The sequence below is a fragment of the Mesoplodon densirostris genome, chromosome 15 (assembly GCF_025265405.1).
Source record: "Mesoplodon densirostris isolate mMesDen1 chromosome 15, mMesDen1 primary haplotype, whole genome shotgun sequence".
Lineage (NCBI taxonomy): Eukaryota > Metazoa > Chordata > Mammalia > Artiodactyla > Ziphiidae > Mesoplodon > Mesoplodon densirostris.
The window spans coordinates 64252404-64273367 of record NC_082675.1 but is presented as its reverse complement, the minus strand read 5'-3'; the positions used below and the strand labels follow the sequence as shown (position 1 = coordinate 64273367).

At 45.6% G+C, this 20964-nt stretch overlaps 1 long non-coding RNA gene across 2 annotated transcripts in view; it reads right to left on the bottom strand.

Annotated features, from left to right (window-relative positions):
• Window positions 1–6205: 6205 nt before the first annotated feature.
• LOC132502569 (uncharacterized) overlaps window positions 6206–20964 on the bottom strand; it is a 70603-nt gene continuing 55844 nt past the window's right edge. For both annotated transcript variants that reach the window (XR_009534492.1, XR_009534491.1), the window contains one exon: window positions 6206–10452. This is a non-coding gene — a long non-coding RNA (uncharacterized LOC132502569). The remainder of the gene's footprint in view (window positions 10453–20964) is intronic.

Genomic DNA, 20964 nt, shown 5'->3' with positions numbered 1-20964 from the left:
GTGGCCTCTCCCGTTGCAGAGCACAGGCTCCAGACGTGCAGGCTCAGCAGCCATGGCTCACGGGCCCAGCCGCTCTGCGGCATGTGGGATCTTCCCGGACCGGGGCACAAACCCGTGTCCCCTGCATCGGCAGGCGGACTCTCAACCACTGTGCCACCAGGGAAGCCCCATGAAAATATACTTTAAAGAAAAAGATTTTTCATCAGCTCTTTAAAACTGACATTGCAAAATGTGCCATACCCTTCCTAAAGCTTTGGCTGCCCCCTGTAATACCAATTATCCCCTGAAAGTGTTTATACCTCTGCTTGAGATGCTGTCTTCTGGGTTCCCAGCCACAGCCATCCCAGGAAAATGCTCAGGATTCCCTTGATTCAATCCTCCCCTTCTCTCTCATGTCCTTTGGGAAATATCTACATAACAATATTTTCCTAAGAGATTATATATTGACAATGGGTTCCTTATCCTATCTCAAAAGTATATGAATATTTACAAAAGGCATGACCCTTCCCCCAAAAATAGTGATATTCCTGGCATCAGTGGTCAACAGGTTGGAGAAATTTGTCAGCCACTGATGGAGGGGGCGGTGGCTAGGAGTCACTGGTGCCCCTCAGTCACTTGTATAACTGATCTGACTGCTGTCCCCCTTTCGGCAAGGTTTCCCTTTTAAATGGCCCAATCGATATTCGTTAGGCATTGCCAGCACCTTGTCTCTCCCTAACTGATTTATCCGCCATGCTATAAAACCCGTTAAAAATTAATCCCCTAATAGACAAGGGCTCAAATTGGCTGCCTGGAGGTTCCGGATGCAAGGCATATGTGTGTTGCCTCCAAGAGGGAGAGACCCAAAGGCAGGGGCTGTCCAGGAATAGAGGGTCCCCTCTCCAAATTCATGTGCCCAGGAGAATCCAGGGGCAGCCATAGTGACATTCGTCTTCCCCAAGAAATCGTGTCCCAAAGAATTTCAAATGGGAAGAGGACAGTGATCTAGTCTTCCTCATAAGGACTGGAAAATAAAATACCCTGACAATCTCCTGACCCAAATCAGGTGCATCTGGGAAGGAGGAAGGTAGGTCATACTCTCTGTGCAAAAAGCCCATCCCTGGCCGGGTGACCCCACCCTGACCTGCCCTCCCTGGGCATCAGTGATGTGGAACTTTGCTGGCTCTCGCCTCTCAGGGAGTGTTTTCTGTGGTGCTTCTTTCTCTTTCCATCCCCTGCGGGCAACTGTCCCTAAAGGTACTCCTCCTCCTCCCTTCACTTCCTTTCTTGGCAGTCTCATAATTTCAGTTACCACCTTTTATCATTCATTCATTCAACAATAAAGTCCATGATGGGGCTTCCCTGGTGGCGCAGTGGTTGAGAGTCCGCCTGCTGATGCAGGCGACACGGGTGGGTTCGTGCCCCGGTCCTGGAAGATCCCACATGCCGCGGAGCGGCTGGGCCCGTGAGCCATGGCCGCTGAGCCTGCGCATCCGGAGTCTGTGCTCCGCAATGGGAGAGGCCACAGCAGTGAGAGGCCCGCGTACTGCAAAAAAAAAAAAAAAAAAAAAAAAAGTCCATGATGAACACACTATCTGTCAAATACTAGATAGAGTCTCTTGGAGCTACAGACACACGGCCACCCTTGTCCTCCTGCCATCTCCAGTTCTATGCAGGAAAAAAAGTCAATTACAACGAGTGACCCCCAACCACTTGGGAGGACTTTCAGAATGCAGTGGATGCTTGGGGCGAGGGATACCAACCCAGGGGGCAGAGGAAGCTTACTGGAGGCCATGAAGACCCATTGGAGCCCTGAATGGCACAGTGAGAAGAGCCGAGGACACAGCACTGGTGGAGCCAGACCCAGAGCAGAGAGAGAACCTAGGACCCTCCCAGGCCTGGGAGGAACACCAGGTGGATTGTGAGTCAGGGGCAGTGAGAGCTGGGACTGGAGGGGTGAACAGAGGCTAGGTTGCTGTGAGTTTTGAAGGCAAGAAAGCATTTCACTTAAAAGAGGAAAGTCGGGCTTCCCTAGTGGCGCAGTGGTTAAGAATCCGCCTGCCAATGCAGGGGACACGGGTTCAAGCCCTGGTCCGGGAAGATCCCACATGCTGCAGAGCAATTAAGCCTGTGCACCACAACTGCTGAGCCCGCGCTCTAGAGTCAGCAAGCCACAACTACTGAAGCCCGCACACCTAGAGCCTGTGCTCCACAGCAAGGGAAGCCACTGCAATGAGAAGCCCACGCACCGCAGTGAAGAGTAGCCCCTGCTCCCCGCAACTAGAGAAAGCCCATGCACAGCAACGAAGACCCAACGCAGCCAAAAATAAATTAATTAATTAAATAAATTTATATTTAAAAAAAGAGGAAAGTCTTCAAATTTATTTAGAGAGTTCACTGGAGCTGCAGTGTGGAAAACAAGATGTGGTGGAAGATTGAATTTGAGGAACCCAGTAAGGCAATATTCCAGATTAGAGACAGGCTTGGCCCAGGGCAGTAACAGCAGCTCTGTCCAGAGTAGGACACAGCATAACTGACCAGACCAGTAACTTGTTCACTGTTAGACACCAGGGTTGACATATAAGCCCTGGGTCAACCTAAAGGTGTTAAATAACCACTGCTAGAGTTAGTAATACAACTGACAGATTTGAGCCTAAGAATACGTGTATATTTTTGTAATGCTTCTTCACGTAGTTAACTTTAAAAAACTGTACATATTCATTAATTCATTCCACAAATACTCACTAAGCACCTACTATGTGCCAGGCACTATGCAAGATGCTACAAATACGATAATAAAATAGATACAGTCCAGGCCCTCAAGGAATTTACATTCTTTACTATAATGTTGGCATAGCACTGTTTTCTAGGAAAAAGAAGTTGGGGGGGAGGCCTGTGCTCGTCCCACTTTTCTCAGTGATCCACCTGTGGGATTGTCCATCCAACACATCGTCAGCAGGTCTTCCCTTTCCTCCTGGCACTGTGTGATGGGGGGAGTAACCAGACCCCCAGCTCAGTGGCAGTGCCAAGTCTCCTTCGCCATCTTCATAGATCTCCTTGGGTTTGACCTGCCCAGCAGGGCATGGCTCTTCCTCTGAGCTTGAGTGAGGGGCCTTCCACTCACCAGAGCAGATTTCAGGGCTTTGCTACACCCTGCCTCGGTGAAACCCTGCATCCCCAGCCTCTGAAATATCCTGTATGCCTTTTGGCAGAACAGGGAGGCGAGTACATGGCCAGGGAACTAGAAGGAAGATTGAGAACACTTCTCAAACCATGGGATCTGGAGACTTGAGGGCTGAGATCATTGCTGAACATTATGAGAGACATGAAAACAGATGTGGTGCTCCATCCCAGGTGGCAGAATTGGACCACCCCCTGGCTCCCAACTTTAAAAGAAGAAAGTTCCAGATTAATAAAACTACAAGATAAAGCAACAGACCATAATTCAAGTGGATTCAAGAGGATTTGGATAAACTTATGAAAATTCCTCATGGCTAATTAAGAGGAATTCATTGGAGTTGGGAGTGCCGGACGCAAGTCCAAAGTTGTTGAACCTTTAGAGGGATGTCTGTTAAATTCTCTCTCTCAGGGACAGATGCCAAGACTGAACGAACCAATGGACAGCCCACAATGGCATTCCTGATACACATTGGGCAATGAAGCCCAGTGCACGTCTGAGGCACACCCAAAGGTCTCCCCCCAGTTGTTCTAACCCACAAGGACATGGCTAGCTCTCCCCATCACTAACGTGATATTTGCAGTTGCCAGCCCTGTCGTGGTGTTTGTAAATTTCCAGATCTGTATGCATTGGTGCACTTCCTCCAAGGAGTTTTGTGTGGCATCCTGTCCCATCATCGCTCAGGACCTGGGATGAGGCAGGTTTCCCCACCCACCCCAGAGCCAGGACCCTCAAGAGAGGATGTAGATTGCTACTTACTCTCTTCCTGGGAGCCAGTGTGAGGAACACCCTTTGGGAAACTGCAGGTGGCACTTCCTTCCTCTTTCCTGGCTCAGAGGCCTCACACTTTTGCCAAGGGCAGGGTTCAGTTCATGGGCTCCCAGAAATGATGGTTCCCAGAAGACCCTGTCAGAGGGGCTGAGTTCCTGCACACCCTTCCTCCTCAGCCTTGGACTCCACGCATCAGCCCCCATCACCCCCAGCACATTTCCTTGCCAAAGTCCCTGCCCATATAATGGTTGGCTGGTTGGTCAATTTTCTGAGTGTTTCACCCTGCACACTCTTTCCGTGGGGTCAGAAGGCACATCAGCCAAGGGCTTTGTTGGGACCAGCAGTATCCCTCCTTGCCACATTGGACAGCCGCTGTGCTGAGCCCATCAATGGGAGAGACCCAGAGCCTTAGTCTGGATCTCTTTCCCAGAGAGGAGGATGCCTGGCCTTCACCAGCTTATCGTCTTGCTGTTCTCCCCATCTGTTCCTGCAGAAGGAACCCATCCAGCATCCACTGCAACAACTGACTGCAAGATGAAGGCAGGCTGGCCCCAGAGACACAGGCTCTGGCACCTTGCTGCCATTCCAGACAGGGACTGATGCCCAGGGCTCTGCAGGCTCCAAGAAAAAAATGGGGAAATAGGTGATTTGAGCCTTCAGGTCTTTCCCCATTCCTTCCCAATATGCTCAAGCTGTCCTCAGTCTCACCTATCCATTCGTTTATTCATTCAGTCAATACCTATTAAGGACCTACTATGTGCTAGGTCCAGGAACACGAGGTGAATAGGAGACATGGTCCCTGCCCTTGTCTCGTTTACAGGAAGAAAAGGAATGACCTTATTCATATGTTGATATTCAGTGTATTGGCAGAGAACCAGTGCTTATATTAAAAATGTGTGCCCCCAGAATTCTTGGTCCCCTCTGCAGAGTAGATGTTGAGTAGACGGGTCTTTCCAAGACTCTCAAATCTCTCTCCATAAGTGACTGTACTCTGGCTCCCACAGTGCTCAGTTCTGCCTACACCCCTGTTTTCTACACTCTGTCTCCCTTCCTGCCCTGACTACCTCAGCCCCTCCCTCCTCTTTGCATCCCAGTCCCTCCCCACTCTCTCCACCTCCTTCACACACTTCACCATCAGCCCACCCTTCGCTAGAAGCAAGAGTAGCAAGACGAATTTCATTTCTCTCCTTTTTCTTTTGTGACAACCCTTTTTATGCATTTAATTCATTCTCAATTTCTCATAATCAGGGGGATGGTATCCCCTAAGGTTAGGTGAGAGCTTGTCAGAAAAAAAAAAAGCAGTGTAAATTCACTGAGGTAATCATAGTCTATCTCCACTTCCCACTGCCCATGGAACTATTAACTAATATCACTCCCTAATCTTTTTTGTACTTATTTATTTTGTGGCAAGAAACTAGTGTTATAAACACCCCTACTGTCAAAACTTGTCATCCCCATTACCTCAAGGCGGGCTTCATCTCTGTTATTCTAATTTCAGAGTTCCTCAAATTCACAGCCGCTGGAAATTGAGTACAAAATCCATTATCATTTGTATATTTTAATTATGCAAATGAGGCAGCTCAGCTGTGATGTCCGGGACCTGCAGGGATGCCTGACTTGATTCTGGGTGATTACAATTTATCCAGTCGAGTCACTTTAATTGTAACAAGCTAATTACATTGTTGCATTTGGCTTTAACAAAAGAAAAAGAGACAGGAAGCTGGATGTGGCTCAGGGCCCCGGGAACAGACCACTGCCTCTCCCCGTGCTGGGCAGAGGAGGCCAAAGAACTGGGCACGAGCACTCTGTGCCCCGTGGAGGGGCTAGTGGGGGACCCCAGAGAAAGGGCAGCCAGTGGCCAGAGAGTAGAGGCAGCTGCACCCCACCCCAGCAGAGGCCTGACCAGAGTGGTCTCTGCCCGGGTGATGGGAGGACTGTCATTCCCACAGGAGTTTATCCACAGGCAAGCCTGACCTCGAAGAGGTCAGACCATCTTGCAGAAGGGCCATTTCCACTCAAGTTTTTCACGGCCCCAGGCAGATATCTTTGAGGACCCACCTAATTTCCACTGTTTGTGCATCTGTAGGTATGTATAATGTTTCTGGCTAAATCTGCGTTTCGGCCAGAGAGGATCCAGCAGAAGTGATTCCCATGGTCAGACAGAGGAAGCTGCAGAAGTGGGCAAGGGAGTGGGGGGGCAGAGAAGTGACAGAGAGCAGTTGCACAATTACTGCCAGGTGGGGACGATGCTTTACAAATTCATTCACTAGGGTCATGTTTTAATTTCTTTGACCAATGTAAACATTTATTCGTTTGACCTGAAAGTAGCTATTTTCTCTCCCAGCCATTACTACCTGCCAGGGAGCAGAATGTGCTTCGGTTTACAAGTGTGTTCAATGTTTTAGCAGAATGAGAGTCCCCAGGAAGCATGAGACTCATGTATATTAACAAATGACCATTCCCCTTAACAGAATTATAACAGGACCAGAAGAACTACACTGTTTGCTGCAAAGGACTCACCATTTATGGGCATTAACTTGAGGTGCTGCCACTTTATTCTAATAATTCTTTTGGTTCACCTCCCCCCAGAACCAGAGTTCATAACCTTTCCACCCCTGAGTCTGGGCCCGGCAGAACCTGTGACCTCAGCTGCCTACCATAGGCAATAGACTCAACACCAAAGTCCAGAAATTAGATTAGTAGCCTAGTAACACCAGCAAATCATTAATCGACTAGTATTAATTGAGGTTTATTGGTTTTCTATTCTAATTAACATCTCTATTTCCAAGGTATTATACTCTGAAGACAGAAATAAGGCTTACATGTTTTGATAGGGACAAAGCTGGAATGCGGGAGGAGGTCTGAGGGGAGAGACATCTGCCTGGACTGAGATAGTCAGTATTCGTAATACCCAAGTTCATGGATGAACGGGCTGGGCTCCGGGTGAGGTGGACACTGAACAGGGTCAGGGCGGTGGTCCTGATGTTACAAGGGATGGCCATTTGCTTGCAGGGATGATGGAAATGACACAGCCAGAGACTGGGACTCCCGTGGGGCAAGAGATGGCTAGACAGTTGGAAAGGTGGGAACAGACCCTGATGAGCCAGGAATACCAGGCAAAGGGGTTTGGTGCTGACCTCGTAGAGCTAACAAGTGAAGCAAGGGGCATGGTCTTCCCCACCAAATCCGCCATGTAACAACATGTCTGTCTGCCATGCAAGTCTGGACAGCGGTGAGCCAAAAGAGCCTGAGAGATGCAGAGAATGAACAGCTAAATGACACGGTCCTCTGTCAGCAGGATTCAGGATGAAATGCTTCTTGGTGAGTGTGGGGTGAGGCAGAAACGTGCTTTCGGAAGGTTTTTGAAAGGAGAAGGTTGTGTCTCAGCGGATTAGCAAGAGGAAGAGATCTGTGGATGGAGGAACAGCATGAGCAAAGATGTAGAAGAAAGAGCAGCACCGGGCAGGGGCAGATGCTGGGAGGCAATAGATGGAGACGTGGCTGGTGGATGCACGGGAAGCAAGGGCTGCGTGACTCGGTTAAGAGAACTGGCTCTGTGCCATTGAGTTCTAGGCTGGCAATTTCTTCTCCTTCCCCTGCTGCCTGGGCGCCCAAAAGAGGAAACCTGGTGTCATGTCCAGCCTGGGGTTGCACCGTAGGAGGGACCCCAACCAATACACGTGGAGGGAAAGAGGAAGGAAAGGAGGGAGGGAGGGAAGAAGGAAGGAAGGAAGGAAAGAAAGAAGGGAAGGAGGAAGGATGGGGGGCGGAAAACAGCACATGGCTAGAATGAGCTGAGGTTTATTCAATTACCAATCAGCTGGGTGGTTGATATTATGTCACTGAAGGGCCCAGAACCTGTTTCCTAATGCATCAAAGGTGAGGGGCAGTGGGGGGGGGTGGACAAGGATATCTGTAATGAACAGGATATTTAGGTCTCCCAAATCAAGAATTCAGTATACTTATATCTCACTAGGCAATGTCAGCCTCTGTTTAGAAATACTGCTCTGCATTGGGTGAGTGGTTGGTACAAAAAGAAAAAAAAAAAATTGAGGCTGCCGCTTCTGCTTGAATTCTCCAGCTCTAAGTAAATTAGAGCCAGATGCCCAGTTCCTCATCGCTCCATCAGATGACTCCATGGAGTAATTATAATACTTTATGGGCATTAACTCACTGATTATCATCATGCCCTGGGAGGGGGGCGCTCATATCATTATCCTCCCTGTATCCAGGGAGGGAGGAGCATCTCATTCTCTCCATGTGTGCATCCCAACAGCACCTGTCCCCCGAATGCACTGGAAGGGGAACGCCAGGACCAGCCACGCTCCGCAAAGACGGATGAGCTGGAGTCAAGGTTCTGGGAAAGGGAAAGCAGTGATGGTGGGGGAGGAAGGTCCAAAAGCAGAGGGATAAAAGAGATGCATCAAGAGGGAGGGAACTGGCTGAGCTTGACTCAGTGATGTCTGAGGGAAGCAGAGGACCAATTACAAACGCTGGAAAAATCTAGGCTTGGAAGAGGGGAGGAGGGAGGGAGAAAGCACTGAGGCCAACCTGGGGAGGTAGCATTGAACCGAGAGGAGGGTGCCGTCATGATGAGGAGATGCGACCAAGGGGCAGCCCTGGGACTTGCTGAGTAGCGACTTCAAGAAAGTACCCACCGGCTCCTCTAGTCCCTCATTCAAAGCCTCCTCACGTGGGGGCAAATCTTAAGTCCCTCTTCATCCCAGAAGTCTCACAATTATTAAATCTTAGAGTTTAAGTTAACATAACCTATCTCCTTATTTTATTGATCAGATAACTGAAGCCCAGAGAGGGGGAGGTCACACAGTAAGGGGGTACCATCTCTGGGACTGGATCACACCTCCCCTAATTCCCACTGCTTTGATTTCATCTTCTTGTCTCTTCTCTGAATTACTTCCTACACTTAAGGGAACCCTATCATAATATCGAGAGCTCTCAATATTATGCTGTCATATGACTCACTCATTCTCTCTCTAAGTTAACCAGAAATTTTTTACGTGCCAAAACCATGCCTTGGGCATCCCCTGTGGCACCCTCAGAACCTAACCCGGGATTAGCACATAGAGCGGGGAAGGGTGGTATCCAGTTTGACGAGGGCATGTGTGGAGTCCCCCCCAGAGGTGCCACCTCCAGTAAGGAAGATTGAAAGTATTAGTGAGGGGGCAGGGGTGGGGGGACTCGGAACCAGCCAACAGATGAGCCAGGAGGAAGGAGATAGAATCATGAACATCTTCACTGCCATCGCTGAAACTACGAGCCAACCAGCCCCCAAATCATTAGAGCAAGTGAGGAGCCATGAAAAAACAGGGTCTCCGGGCACCAGAGAGCAAGTGACATCTCACAGAGCATGGGAGCACAGTGGGGGTGAACGCACAGGGGCTGTGCAGACGTTTGAAGTGGAAATACGGGCTGAAAGCATGACTAGGCAAGATCACCCACACTGCACACAGGCAAGGGCACGTGCATCAGTGGGCGGGTGAACAAGGAAGTCCCGGGAGTCCTTCATTCTCTTCACAGCAGTTTGTAAAGGATCCCGGAGGAGGTACGATTTCAAGAGGAAGCAAACAAAACCACACAAGAACTGTAGACACACACACCTCCTCCTCATGACGTTTGCAGAGACTCGGCTGCTGCCCGGATGGCAGGAGCCCCGTGGGCCTCTCACTTGGGCTCTGTGCAGCTCCCTAAGTTGGCCAGTTGTGCGAATGTTAAAAGTTGGGAAATGTGGGCCTCTCTCATTCTGAAGATGAAGAAACCAAGACTCTGGAAGGAAACACAGTGTATCCAGGACCACACGGCCAGCAGCTCCAGGGCCAGGGAGACACGAGAGCCTCCAGGTTCCTGGAGCAAGTGGGCTGCTTGCTTATGGTCTTTGCGGGGTGGTTGCCTCTTTGTTTGCTTTTCCTGGTGTTCAGATTCCTTCCAAGCTCAGGAGGTAGGCCCCAGGTGAGACTGCAATTGGCATGGCCCAGGGGAAGAAGGCCCAGGCTCAGCCAGGTGCCCAGCAGCTGCCCTGGGGCTCACTTTCAGTGGACCCGGGAAGGCTTCCTGCCCCAGTCACTTCTCCCATCAGCTCTTCATCTAGATGAAAAAACTGAGACTGGATGAGATTAGTCAATTTGCCCAAGTGACCAGCTCTTCAGCAGCAGGGCCAGGGTTCGACCCCAGTGCATTTGACCCCAGGCCCACACCACTGACCGCCCAGATCTGCTGCCTCTGCTCCATGATTGTCTGGTTCGTTCTTTTTTTACTTAGATCTTTTTTGTTCTGCTTTCTCCTCAGTATCTCTCTGACAATAATCTCATTCAAGCCAATGGGGTAAGAATCGCTTCTTCAGCAACCGGCGTGCTTGGTTTCCTTGAATTGGGCAGCAGAGACAGACTCTCGTGGTCAGGGGATGCCGTTCAGAACCCAGGGTCCAGCTGTGCAGGTCAGGTGTCCAGTGCTGGAGGTGGTGTCCAGGCATCAGGCAAGCAGGCCATGCTGGGGGAGGCCAGCCATCACTGGGCAGACAATGAACAGTTAGACGTGGCTTGGGAGAGAGGGAGATATTTCAGCAAAGGGGAAAAGCTGGAGAGGGAGTAAAACTTATTCCTCTGGGAGCTAAGGGACTTTTTTTCCAGACACAGCCTCTCTCTTCCCCAGGTCTCACCACCGTTTGGCTTGTTGTGCCTAAGCAAATGGCTTCAGTCTGCCTGTACATTATCTTATTTGAGATTGTATTATCAGGGGTGATTTTTCTTTGTCTTCTCCCTATAGAGAGCCCTAGAGCCACTACCACTATGGCACTGGATGCCAGCAGTCTCAAAGATGGGGAGTCCTGCTCAGCCTGGTCCCACTCCTTGCAGGAACCCCCGTGATGGGGCCACCCCCAGATTCACCATCCAAAGACTGGCCCAAGGCTGCCCCACCCTTCCCTCTCTCAGTGGCTCAGAGAGAAAGGCAGACATCCCAACCTGGCTGTCCACACCTGCCATACGATAGATGGTGGGCTCTAAATAATTAACGAGAATCATTTTGTAATGCACTGACCCCTGAACATGGCACATCACTCATTCTGATACTCCTGCTCTCCACAGCTCCCTCTCCGTCTCTCTCATTCTGACAGCTCAGCCTTCTCTCTTGGGTGTCCACCAAATACCACATCAAGGGAAAGGGGCCCCTTGCATTTCTTACAAGATGTGTCATGCCAGCAAAGGTGTTTGGGCTCTGAGATTTCTTTGATAATATAAGCGGAGTGATGTAAGTGGCCGGATGCGGGATGTTGAGGCTGAGGCTGCCCTTGCTTGGGCCTGGGGATGCCTTGAACTCCTGGGACCCACCTAAGAGCTCTGGCCTGGGAGGAGGCAACCCAGAAGAGTCATGGGCCTGGAAGAGAAATCTGATGACAGTCTGGGTGGCCCTGCCCTCCAGGAGCTTATCCCCTAAGTGAGACAAAAAGCTACACACAGGAAATACTAAGATCTGTACAAGTTCCCCAAAGAATTTTCTCTGTCCCTGAATTTCATGCCAATCTATTTGTACAGGTCCTGTGTACCCACGTCTGTAAAGGGTGATGTGGAGGGGCATGAGAGAAAACTAAGTCTCCTTGTCTGGCTGTTTGTGATCCAACTGGGAAATGGGGACTCACACACAAAATTATTAGGAAAAAAATGCAAAAGTCTGGAATGTTTCTAGAAGAAACACAGAAGACACTGGTGTCCCCAGTTACCTCTGGAGAGTAGAAATAGGAGAAAGGAAAGAAGTGCTGTTTTTTACAGCTTCATTGAGGTATAATTGACAGATAAAACTGTATATATTTAAAGTGTACAATGTGATGATTTAATATATTAATGCATATTTTGTGACATGATTACCACTATCAGGTTAATTAGCCTATCCATCACCTCCTCACCTAGTTTCTGGTGTGTGTGTGTGTGTGTGTGTGCATGCGAGTGTGTGTGTGTGTTGAGAATGACTAAGATATGCTCTCTTAGATTCATATTCATCAGGAATATTGGCCTGTAATTTTCTTTTCTCACAGTGTCCTTGTTTGACTTTGGGATCAGGGTAATGCCAGCTTCATAAAATGATTTTGGAAGTTTTCCCTTCTTTTCACTTTTTTGGAAGAGCTTGAGAAAGATTGGTATTAATTTTTCTTCAAATGTTTCATAGAATTTATCAGTAAAGCCATCAGGTCCTGGGCTTTTCTTTGTTGGGAAGTTTTTGATGAGTCATTATTCGTCTGTTCTGATTTTCTATTACTTCATGATTTAGTCTTGGTAGGTTGTATGTTTCTAGAAGTGTATCCATTTCTTTTGGTTATCCAATTTGTGGTGTTTAACTGTTCATAGTATTCACTTATAATCCTTTGTATTTCTGTGGTATTAGTTGTAATGTCTCCTCTTTCATTTTCTACTTTATTTGAGCCTTCTCTCTTTTTTTCTTAGTCTAGCTAAAGTTTTTTCAAATTTGTTTATCTTTTCAAAAAATACACTCTTCTTTTTTTAATCTTTTCTATCATTTTTCTAGTCTCTATTCCATTTATTTCTATTTTGATCTCTGTTGATTCCTTCTTTCTGCTAAGTTTGAGTTTCATTTGTTCTTTTCTTAGTTCTCATAAGTTCCAGAAGATTTTTTGTAGATTCATTGGGATTTTCTACATAGACAATCATGTCATTATACCAGTTTGGTATGAAAGGATATAATTCAGGAACAGCCAGATGGAAGAAATGCACAGGACAAGGAATGCAGGAAGGTGGGTAGAGATTCTCTGCCCTCTCCCAGCACCTCCACATGTTCACCAACCCAGAAGCTCCACAAAGTTGTGCTTTGGCTTGTCCCTTTTTAGACTCTGTACTGTCTGAATGTTTTACATCAATGTACTATGTTTTATACTTTTTAAAAATACTCTTGTAAAAAGAGACCAAATCAAGACTGGACTGTAAGCTGCTCTGAGGGTCTGTGCTGTGCATTGTCTGTTTCTATGTTATCATCTGGAACATTCCCTAGGCAGCAGAGACACTCAGTCCAGAATTGCTGAGTGTGGAATAAGGATGGTGCTGTTTGAAGTTCGAGATAAAAATTGGAAAGAATCTCAAAAGAAAGAGTGGTTGTGAGATGATTGACCATAAAAGCTTTAAGAAGGAACCAGAAGCAGGATCAAGGTGGCAGAATCAAAAATCCTGAGCTCACCTCTCCCCACAAACACATCAAAGCTACAACTACATATACAGAAACTCTCACTGAGAACAACATGAAGACTAGCAGAATGGCTCTTCTACAACCAAGGCTATAAAGAAAGAACCACACAGAGTCTAGTGGGGGGGGGAGGGGAAGCAATCTAGTCAGGACCCGTACCCCTCGTGGGTGATCCAGAAGATGAGAGGGACATCACAGGCTCAGGGAACTTCCCTAAGGAGCAAAAGGTTTGAGCTCCATATTAGGCATCCCAATTCTGGGGTCCAGCACAGGGAAAACAAGCTCCCTTAGCTGGTTTGAAAACCAGTGAGGTTTACCAGAAGGCTGTAAAGAAACTGAAAGTCCACTCTTGAAGAGCATGCACACAGTCTTGACTGCTTCCAGTCCCAGCACAGAGGCCCCAGATTGAAAACTGCGTAGTGCTCTGGCCAGCTTGCCAGGATGGCCTCAACACATACCCCAGCCTGCACTGGGCTCCTGCTTCATCTCCTTCTGCTCCAGCACTACTCCCCTCTAAGGTGGAGACCATGATTGCCTTTGCACATGTGAGTACCAAGGAAAAAGCAGAACCAGATCAGAAGAGTGGCTCCAACCCCTTGGACCCCAACCCCACCTCTAGCCAAGGCAGAGATTGCAATCACATAAAGGAAAAGCCCAACTCCCTCAAGGTTCCTGCTCCAGCCCCTTAGGCCCTGGCCCTGCCCCCTCCCCCATAGAGTGGTGACCACCGTTGTGCCTGGGAAAAGCTTTGGCTCACACCTGGCTCCGGCTCTAGCACTTCTGACTCCAGCCCTACCTCCCACCAAGATAGTGGCTGCCAGGGCAACCCAGGAGAGGATATGGCCAGCGCTCACTTCAGATTCATTTCTCCCACCAAAGCCACTGGGCACATGCAGCCTGCATAGGGATGCTCCCACACAAGGACACACCTTCAAGACTGGAATAGGTAACTTTTTGACCTAATTTCATAGAGACAGACAGAGAAAGTAAAACAAAATGAAAAAACAAAGGAATATGTTTCAGATGAAAGAATATGATGAAACCCCAGGAAAATATCTTAATGAAATGGAAATAAATAACTTACCTGGTAAAGACTTCAAAGCAATAGTAATAAAATGCTCACTGAACTTGGGAGAATAATAGAAGAACACAGTAAGAACTTCAACAAAGAACTAGAAAATATAAAAAAGGATGAATCAGAGCTAAAGGATGCAATAACTGAAATAAAAAACACACTAGAAGGAATTAACAGAAGATTGCATGATTCAGAAGAATGCATAAATGACCTGGAGGATGGAAGAGTGGAAATAACCAAATCAGATGAGCAAAAGAAAAAAAATTTTAATAAGGATAGTTTAAGGGCTCATTGGGAAAACACCAAGGGTACAAACATTTGTATTACAGGGGTCCCAGCAGGAGAAGAGAGGAAAAGAGGCAGAAAATGTATCTGATGAAATTATGGCTGAAAAATTCCTTAATCTGAAGAAGGAAACAGATATCCAGGTCTAGGAAAGACAAAGAGTCTCAAACAGTATACATCCAAAGAGACCCACACCAAGATATACCATAATTAAAAGTTAAAGATGAAGAGAATTTTAAAGATAGCAAGAGAGAAGCAAAGAGTCACATACAAGGGAAGCTTCATAAAGCTATCAGCCACTCTTTCAGCAGAAACTTTGCAGGCTAGAAGGGAATGGCATGATATATTTAAAGTGCTGAAAGTAAAACCCTACAACCTAGGATGCCCTACCCAGCAAAATTATCATTCAGAATTGAAGGAAATAAAGAGTTTCCCAGACAAGCAAAAGCTAAGAGTTCATCACCACTAAACCAACCTTACAAGGAATGTTAAAGGGTCTTCTGTGACCAAAAAAAAAAGAACATCCATAACAAGAAATAAGAAAATACATGAAGGGAAATATCTCACTGGTAAAGGCAAATATATAGTAAAGGCAGTGAATCAACAACTTAAATAAGCTAATACAAAGGATTAAAGACAAAAATTGTAAAACCAACTATAACTACAATAAAATATTAAGGAATAGACATGAAGATGTAAAATATGACATCAAAAACATAAAATGTTGTAGGAGGAGAGATTCTAAAACATAGATCTTTTAAAATGTGTTTGAACTTAGATGATTATCAATTTAAAACAAGTAGATATAGTTACAGGTCAACTTATATGAATTCCATGGTGACCACAAATTAAAAACTATAATATATACACAAAAATTAAAGAGAAAGGAACCCAAACACAACACTAAAGAAAAGCATGAACCACAAGGGAATTGACTAAAATAAGAAAGAGAAAACAGAGAAGAACTACAAAAACAACCAGAAAACAAGTAACAAAATGGCAATAAGTTCATACCTACCAATAATCAATTTAAGTTTAAGTGATCTGAATGCCCCAATCAAAAGACATAGGGTGGTTGATTCGATTTTTTAAAAGACCAATCATAGGCTGCCTACAAGAGACTCATTTCAGAGATAAAGACACACAGACTGAAAGTGAAGGGCTGGGAAAAAATATTCCACGCAAATGGAAAAGAAAAGAAAGCTGGGGTAGCAATACTCATGTCAGACAAAGTACACTTTAAAACCAAGTCTATAAGAAAAGACAAAGAAAGGCATTATATAATGTTAAAGAGGTCAATCTGAGAAGAGGATACAACATTTGTAAACATATATGAATCTAATATAGGAGCACCTAAATGTATAAAGCAATATCAACAGACATAAAGGGAGAAATTGACAGTAATACAATAACAGTAGGGGACTTTAACACTGCACTACATCAATGGAGAGATCATCCAGACCAAAAATCAATAAGGAAACAGTGGCCTTAAATGACACATTACACCATTAATAGATATCTACAAGACATTCCATCTAAAAACAGCAGATACACATTCTTTTCAAGTGCACATGGAATTTTCTCCATGATATATCACATGCTAGGCCACAAAAAAAGTCTCAATAAATTTAAGAATATTGCAATTATATCAAGCATGTTTTCTGGCCACAATTAGAAATCGATTACAGGAAGAAAAATGAAAAAAACACAGACACATGGAGACTAAACTTGCTACTAAAAAAGCAATGGGTCAATGAAGAAATCAAAGAGGAAATCAGAAAAAACTGTAAAAATACAACTTTCCAAAATCTGAGGTGTAGCAAAAGCACTTCTAAGAGGGAAGTTAGAGAGATAGAAGCCTACCTAAGTAAACAAGAATAATCTCAAATAAACAATCATCAGAAGAATTAGAAAAAGAACAAAGCCCAAAGTCAGCAGAAGAAAGGAAATAATAAAGATCAGAGCAGAAGTGAATAAAATAGAGACCAATAAAAAAGAAGATAAAAGAAAAAGAAAAGTTCAATGAAACTAAGGGATTTTTTTTTTAAGGTAAGCAAAATAGATAAACCTTTAGCCAGGTTCTTTTTTTTTTTTTAAAGAGACAGGGCCCCAATAAACAAAATTAGAAATAAAAGAGGAGAAATTACAATTGATATCACAGAAATACAAGCAATCAAAAGAGGATATTATGAACAGTTATACACCAACAAATTGGACAACCTGAAAAAAACATATGATCTTCCTGAACTGAATCAGGAAGAAATAGAAAATACAAACAGATTGTTAACCAGTATTGAAATTGAATCAGTAATCAAAAAATTACCAACAAACAAAAGGCCAGGACCAAATGGCTTCACAGGGAATTTCTACCAAACATGTAAAGAAGAGTTGATACCTATCCTTCTTAAACTATTTCAAAAGATTAAAGAGGTGAAAACACTTCCAAACTCATTCTACAAGGCCAGCATTACTCTGATACCAAAATCAGACAAAGACACTCCAAAAAAGGAAAATTACATAACAATATCCCTGATGAACATAGATGCAAAAATCCTCAACAAACTATTAGAAAACTGAATTCAACAGTACATAAAAAGGATCATACACCATGATCAAGTGGGATTTATCCCAGGAATGCAAGGATGTTTCAATACCACAAATCAACCAATTTGACACATCACATTAATAAAACAAAAAATTTAAATTGCATGATCATCTCAATAGATGCAGAAAAAGCATGTGACAAAATTTGACATCTATTCATGATTAAAACTCTCAACAACACAGTGGGTATAGAGGGAACATACCTCAACATAATAAAGGCCATTTATGACAAACCCACAGCTAACATCATACTCAATGAGGAAAAGTTGAAAGCTTTTCCTCTAAGATCAGGAACAAGACAAGGATGTCCACTCTCACCATTTCTATTTAACATTGTATTGGAAGTCCTTGCCACAGCAATCAGAAAAGAAAACGAAATAAAAGGCATCCAAATTGAAAGGGGAAAAGACAGACTGTCACTATTTGCAGATGATATAACATTATATATAGAAATCCTAAAGACTCTACCAAAAACATATTAGAGGGGCTTCCCTGGTGCTGCAGTGTTTGAGAGTCCACCTGCCGATGCAGGGGACACGGGTTCATGCCCTGGTCCAGGAAGATCCCACATGCCGCGGAGCGGCTAGGCCCATGAGCCATGGCCACTGAGCCTGCGCGTCCGAAGCCTGTGCTCTGCAACAGGAGAGGCCACAACAGTGAGAGGCCCACGTACCGCAAAAAAAAAAAAAAAAAAAAAAAGGAGCCAAAAAATTGTAACTATATGTGGGGATAAATGTTAACTAGGCTTATTGTGGTGATCATTTCACAAAGTATATACAAATATCAAATCATTGCGTTGCACACCTGAAAAAAATATAATGTTATATGTCAATCATATCTCAATCTTTCTTAATTTGGTAGAGCGGCTGAAGGAGGATTTTTTTGAATCCAAGTAAATTTTGAACTTTTGTAAACAGAATGTTTAAGAATTTAACTAAATATTCTTAATCTAAAGAAAATAAAAATTGAAAAAAGTGCTGAAAAAACAAAAGAAAGAACTGGAAGGGCAAGGATTTAGACAAGGAGAGATGCATGGAATGATGTCAAGGCCAGAGGAAAATGTTAGCATAAGAATTTTTTGCTAAAGGAAGGAAGAGTGGAAGCGAGGAGTGAGTAAATGGAATACCACGAGCCAAGGCAGGAAAGTAGAGATCAGGGAAGGAGCTGGTGCCAGTGAGTGAAGGAGCATGGAAATTAACTAGGTAGGCAGCATGGAGCCTGCTTAGGGAGGGCCTTGGCTCTGGCCTAAAGGTTGGAAGGACGCGTACATGGTTGGCCTGCAGCCTGGATTACATGCAAGTGAAACCCTCCTGGATACCTGGAAATAAGTGAAAGGGAGGAGACAACCCAATAGGACAAGCAGCAGCACTGGAGACTGAATACCAGCATAATTTGGTCAAAACTGGTTTGTTCTAGCTCAGTTTTGTGTGTGTACCCAACACCCAATAAATCCCTGCTATGGAGCTGATTAAACAAGTCAGGACCCAATTCAGCATAAGTTCCTGAGGAACAGGTTGTGTATCTTCGATCTCTTTGGTGTCCCCTTCGGCCCTGACTCTGCCCACAAAAGCCTCGTTTCTTGGTGCACCTATGATCTTCCTATCCTTCCTCATGCCCCTTTTATGAAATAGGAAGTCACCTCCCCAATCCTGCACCCACTCCCTCCTTCACAGGAAGCGGGATCTATAAAACATGAGGCTCCTTGGGGTGCAGCCCAAGTGTGATGATGAACCCCATTCAGTAGACTTTGAATAAAACAAACAGGAAGAGCAAATTATGTTTTCTCTAGTTTGAGCCCAAATAATGCCAGCCATGGGACTCAAAAACTCCAGGCCCTGGTGAGAGTCTGGGATAATTACACTGATGGGTTTCCAAAGATTTCAGAGAAGTAATGAAACAGTAAACAACACAACCAACATTCTTTTCTCCCAGGCCCTGGTTGGTTTTGGTGAGGCTCTTAGTTGCATTTTTGCAGATCCCACGTTTGGCGAGATTGTGGTGCCCAAAAGCTTGGGCTTCAACATTCATCTTGGCCTCTGTGGACCTCTCCTTGTCCCCCAGCCCTGTCCCCTCCCCCAGGCACCCAGCACGTTTCTCCTGCTCCAGCCTCTCCTGTGATAGGAAAATGATCATAAAGTGAAGAACACTTAGTTATGATTCAACTCAGTATTTATCCAGCATGGAAGGCTCTATGCTTATCATAATTACAAGGGCAATAAAGATGAGTGAGATGTAGCTCATGTTCTCAAGAAACTATGAACCTAGTGGTGCAGGACTACACTACCTAACATGGGAGAATAAAGCAATGGTCATTCAGGAAGCCTAAGAGGGGCTTGGGGACAGAAATCTGAAGGTGGCCCATTATTCAGGGTCAATCTGGAAAGATTCATAGAGGAGAACATAGGCCTTGAGGGCAGCCTGGGCTTGACAAGCAGAGGCAGGGAAATGGGGAAGGGAGTACAGGAGAGGAGGGGCGGAGGGTCTTCCAGGAGGAAGACGCAGCAGGGGCAAAGGCAGAGAGATGCCAAAACGGAGGACTTGTTGAGAGCGCAGTGGGTTGCCCTCTCTGGAATGCTGGCAGGCTGTAAAGAGTAGTGTTCTGCTTAATCCCACAAGCAATGGGAGCCATTAAAGGCGTGGGGGTCTCAAGCGTGGTCCTCTTCCCAGTTCTCCCCAGGTGAAAAGAGAGGTAAGGTTATTTAGTGGGGAGAAAAAAAAATGCTTAACCTATTCAAATGTATCACTACTGAGGAAATTTCAACAGTGAAATTCTTGAGGCAGCTCCAGGGGAAATTGGGGAAACATAACTATTTAAATCAGAGCATGTTTTGAAAATTCAGCTAACGTTTCTTTAGTGCCTTCAAGGAGCTGAGCGCTGTGACCGGTGTTTTACATAGATGGTTTCATTGGATCCTAAAAGGTTGGATTCTTTTCCACCATTTTACAGAAGAAAAAACTGAGATTCAAAATGGTCCAAGGCCGCAGAGCAGCAACTGGTGGAGATAGAATTTGCATCCACCTTACTCCCCACCTTACCAGGGATTCATCCCTAGACCCTCCAACGGGAACACCTCCCTACTGGCACCTTCACGTCAGCCCAGAGAAACTAATTTCGGACGTCTGGCCTCCAGAACTGTGAGAGAATAAATTTCTGTTGTTTAAGCCACAGGGTAGTGGTAATTTGTTATTGCAGCCGACAGAAACTAATACAGATTTTTTAACATGCCACTGAATATCTCCACCTCTGGGGCCACGATGTCACCCTCACACTGCCTCCCAGGATGGGCCAGGGATCCTGCCACAAGGCTCCCTTCACACTTAAGTTAATCTCTTGTCCAGTCCTTATCGCTGTTGACTTGACTTTTCTCCTGTCCCCATCAAGCTGTGAATTCACAGAGGACAAGGACTGTGTCCTCACCACTCAACCAGTTTCTAAGACCAGATAGGTATGCAGGAAACACTGAATGTGACTGAACTAAACTGAATGTGACCTAGAGTTGCCCAACAATAGAATGGACTGCCACAGGAAGCGGTGGGCTCCTCTTTGCTGACAGTAGCCAGGCCAAGGGTCTCTGAAACGCTGTAAAGGGATTCCTTCCTAGAGTAGGCAGGCCCCTTCTGTACCAGTTTGCTAGCACTGCTGTAACAAAGTACCACAGCCTGGAAGACTTAAGCAACAGAAATTTATTTTCTCACAGTTCTGGAGGTCAGTAGTCCAAGGTCAAGGTGTCGGCAGCTTTGGTTTCCCCTGAGGCCTCTCCCCCTGGCCTGCAGATGGCCACTTCTCCCTGTGCCCTCACGTGGTCTTTCCTCTGTGTGTGTCTGTGTCCTAATCTCCTCTTAAGGACATCAGTCATATTGGATTAGGGCC